This window comes from Gymnoscopelus microlampas (genome assembly GCF_963454915.1).
Source record: "Gymnoscopelus microlampas genome assembly, chromosome: 3".
Lineage (NCBI taxonomy): Eukaryota > Metazoa > Chordata > Actinopteri > Myctophiformes > Myctophidae > Gymnoscopelus > Gymnoscopelus microlampas.
This window is the reverse complement of record NC_139940.1, coordinates 59008565-59013564: the sequence shown is the minus strand read 5'-3', so window position 1 is coordinate 59013564 and position 5000 is coordinate 59008565.

Here is a 5000-nt window from a genome sequence, read left to right as displayed (position 1 = left end):
CTGCTATTTTTGAATAGCCAAAGGGTAAAATGAGGGGTATAGTCCACCGAAAGTCCATCCCCCCCACCTTCTGAGAGCCCGTGACGTCCCTGGGTCTAGCCCTGAAACATGTCATGGCGCTACTTGTTCCTGTTTTTTGAAACATTTACATTTACAACCAGCACATCTACATAAACGTTCAGATTTCAATATATAAAGTTCTGACCCCGAAGATTTGGTTGTTACAAGTTAAAGCGCACGGATCTAAATACCTGTATCTTCTGTATTGTTCAATAAAAAGATGTTTAATGCGATCGCCAGCCATTTTCTCTGATTTTTGTCCTTATGCGTTCAACCATGCGCCGCAGCGCCCCTATTGGCTGAAAGGTGTATTGCATTCTGATACATTATAAAAAATAAGTAGAAAATGGCTGCCGATCGGATTAAAATGTTTTTTTTATTGAACAATACGGAAAATACGGGTACTTAGACCCAAGCACTTTAACTTGTTACATCCATGGCCGTGGGGTATTGAGCACTTTATATTTGAAATGTGAACGACAATTGGAAAATCCCCTGTCTAAGTCCTAACCTAACCTACCCTCTCCTTCTTCTTTTGTACATATTTCTCACTCTTTATACCAGTAACCTGTAAACTGATTGTATGACATTGTAGTAGTTGTGTATAACTGTCTGTCTCTTATATGTCACCATGATTTGTGTGCGTGGGGAACTCATTTGAAACAAGCTCAGTGCTTTTATGAGTCTTCCAGTTTAGTAGACCTCGTATTGTGAATTTGTACTTCCATGTACTGTTGTTCTCATGTCTTACTAAATAAAGTACATCAATCAATCAATCAACGTTTATGTAGGAACAAGTAGCGCCATGACGCTTGTAACAGACGAGCGTCACGTGAACCATGGCAGGCTCTATTCACAGCAGCCATATTATGAAGACATTCACAGGTGTTACCAATGATACTAATGAAGGCTCTGTTCCATTCTGGTCAAACAGAGTCAGGGTGCTGATATTGTGCATGTTGACCCACTGGAAACACTCTGCTACACCAGTGGGTCTACAGTTGGGGTCCAGGGACCCTCATGGGTTTCCAAATGGCCCCTTACAGGTGTGTAACTCTGAGAGTGTACACTCTCAAGAGTTATGGGGGTCATGGAAACCACTGTGCTACACTAAATGGAACAGAGCCTTCATTAGTATCATTGGTCTCCATCTTTAGTAAAAAATAAACTAAACTATTTAGCTAATCACCAAATTAAAGGCTGTTTGGTGTTGTTGAAATACTATTCTCCACGTGGGAAGTTCTCAGCACCCCATACCTTCTCTGTATACTACACTTTTTTTTTTGGCAGAAAATAAAATATGTCCGCCAGACAGAAATTATTTAAATTACCCTCTACAGATCTGGTCAATATAAGTGACCATTGACCAGATTTAAGAACTTTTTAAATAACCTTTTTAATAAGAACTACAACAACTTACTATAAAAATGGTCAAACATTGGCCAAATTGTCAAATATATTACCTAAGAAAAGAGGCACATTTTTAAAATAGCTGATATACAAGCTCACAACGCTTCACATTGCAAGGCTATTTTCACAATATAGCCTATCTGTGGAGTCAAAGAAAATGTACGATTCAAACTGCTTGTCAGGGTGGGGGGTCCCCAGTTGAAATATGATTATTTTGGGGGGTCCCCAGTTCAAATATGATTTTGGGGGGTCCCCAGCCCAGTTCAAATATGATCATTTTGGGGGGGGTCACGGCCTGACATTTTTTATTACTATCAGAATATAGCCTAGATATATTTTAACTTTTTAACAAAAAATAATAATAATATATATATATATCACTTACACTACCTTTAAGTTGTGCAACAGCAGATACAAGCTCACATATCTACAAGCTTGTAGATCTGCTATTTTCAACTAGTATGGTTGTTCAGTGGTTTGAACAAGGTGAGGCAGAGAATCTGCGTGGGAGGAGTTGGAGTTTTCCACCGTGACTCATCTGTGTGTGATCCTCTAATCTGGACGTTTTTAAGGAATTCAAGGAATTAAAATTCCAGACAGAAAGGCCAGATCTCCTGCTGTGTCAGCCCTGAGACATGGTACAGAGGTCCTTGTACCAGCGTTTTTATTCACTGGCCTGGTGCTTCTTAGACATTTTCATGTCAAGGAGGACCCTTAAATAGCTTACTTTGTTTCACTTACGTAAAAGTACCAATACTGCAATATAGAAACACTCTGTTACAAGTAAAAGTCCAGAATAAAAAAAAATACTTGCGTTAAAGTACAAAAGTATTGGCATCAAAATGTACTAAAAGTACCAAAAGTAAAAGTACTCAAATATTTGAAAATAGCAAATCTACAAGCTCACAACGTGTCACATCGCTTGACATGAACTCATAGATTAGGGAGTATAGCCTTTCTTTGTGAGCAGGGATGGAAATCTATTGAATAAGAAAAACTAAAGGCTGAAATCTTCTAGTAATACAACTATTAGAACACTATAAAATTGAAGCTGATGGAGTTTTATAGTGTTCTAATTCCAGTTTCATCCAGGGACGGAGAGGTTCCATTGGGGGAGGGATATCTCCCCCCCCCTACTTTTGGAATGAAGAAAAAAGAAAAAGAAGAAACCTCCGACATCTACACGTCATGGAGTACATTCTTTGTACCGAATTAACCAAGTTAACCGAATTAATGTAACAAAAACACCCCAAAAAGTAACAACGCTTGGCGGCTCTATGCACAGCAGCCATATTGGAAAGAAATTGGGCCTCTTCTTACTTTCTTCACGGGTGTTACCAATGATACTAATGAAGGCTCTGTTCCATGCTAGTCAGGGTGCTGACATTGTGCATGTTGGCTCACTAGAAACACTCCATTTTGGTTCCCAAATGGCCCCTTATGGTGGGTGTGTAACTCTGAGAGTGTACAAATGGAACCCAATGGACCCGTGAGGTTCCATTTGTACACTCTCAGAGTTGTGGGGGTCCTTGAAAATAAGAGACCACTGTGCCACACTAAATGGAACAGAGCCTTAATTAGTGTTATTGGTAACACCTGTGAAGGAAGTAAGGAAGGGGCCCAATTCATTCCCAATATGGCTGCTGTGCATAGCGTCCTTGGTTTCATCCGCTCACTTCTTTGTGTCATCGCTTCCAATGTCACTCCTGTATGAATTCTTTCTCCAGATTGGATAACATTTGTATCCCCACCTGGCTGGAAATGTATCTTCTGTTTAAAGTGCTTTTCCCCCTAATCTTCACAGATCTCACAAAGTTATGGAAAATACGTTATCCTCCACTGACTATACATAAGGTCAATGTTGCAATATTTGGGTTAGAAGGTATCTTATTTATTTAATTGCAGACTGATTCGTTTAGCATGGTCTCACTTTTTACCAATCTATTGTCTTTAAAAAACATAGATGCATTATAAATAATTAGACTCCTGCCTTTACAAATGATGTAATCAATACCCTCCGGCATTATCATAATGGGCGAACATAAAATAGGATAACCTTCCACGAAAATAGCAGATCTACAAGCTCACAATGCGTCACGTTGTGACGCATTGTGAGCTTGTAGATCGGCTATTTTTACCATTTGACGTACACCAAAGCATTGAATTGGTTAAACATCTGTAGTTGAGATTAGCAAGGCTGCAGAGATTCCACATGTAACATCCACTGTCTCTTCTCTCTCTCTCTCTCTCTCTCTCTCTCTCTCTCTCTCTCTCCACTCACCCACACTCTTCATGGAACACAGAGTACTAAAACAGCCCCTGGACTCACTGTTTACTCTGTCAGTGACCAGTGGCTCTCAAACACTTTCGTGTCACGGACCCCCAAATTAATAGGTATCTGACAATATTTGGCAAGATCCCCACTTTGAAAACCACTGAACTAGCCTACATGATTTAATCTCTTCTCTATTAGCTCTTCCCTCTTTGTTTTGTTCTGAAAAGCAGAGGTAGAAGATGTATCATAATGAACTGTATAAATACTCTGAGTAAAAGTATAACAGTATTGGCATCAAAATATACTTAAAGTACCAAACGTAAAAGTACTTATCATGCAGAATGACCCATTTCACAAATATATCCAAATAAGAATGTCAAAATCTTTCAGAAATAGCAGATCTACAAGCTCATAATGCAGCATGTGAGTTTGTACATCTGCTATTTTCAAACAGCCAAAGTACTGTATAAAATAGGGCTAAGTGGTTAACGCATGTTTAGCAAAAAATTGCTAAATAAATAGTATTTAAAGCTGTCAAACTATTGTATTGAAGTGAAAAGTGCAGTATTTGCATCTGATATGTGCTGGAGTCAAAGTATAAAGTATTGACATTTTTGAATACTCTTCAATACAGTACTTGAGTAAATGTATTTAGTTACTGTCCCCCACAGCTGATACGTATTATTTTCCCCCAGTTTTTTTTACACACACTTTACAAAAAACATAAAAAGTTGAAAAATGATAGGAGGTTTCTGCCTGACAGCAACGAAATCTAGGAAGATTCCAGGGTCCATGGCGCTGACAGACAGCCTTTAAAAAAAGTTTATGGGGTTTTTATTGTTTAATAAATATTTGGGGTTGAATGTGGAATGTTGTCAGGACTCCCAGAATTCCGAGCGGCTGCCTCTGGGTCGTGTTGTGCTGTTACTCCCTATAATGTTTTGGTTGCTTGTAATGTTGTTGGTGTGGTTCAATTTGCTGCACGCGTATACTGCAATGTCAATGTCATTTGAACATTTAACAGTCTTGTTAGTCACTCATGTATTTTAGAATGTAAAATATTTCGTTCCATATTTTATATGTACTCAGTGGTGGAAAAAGTACTAAATTATTTTACTTAAATAAATCAATACTGCAATGTAGTAATACCCTGTTCCAATTAAAAGTTGGGAATTAAGCATTTACTTGAAAGTACAAAAGTATTGGTATCAAAATGTACTTAAAGCACCAAAAGTAGAAAGTATAGAATGTCTAG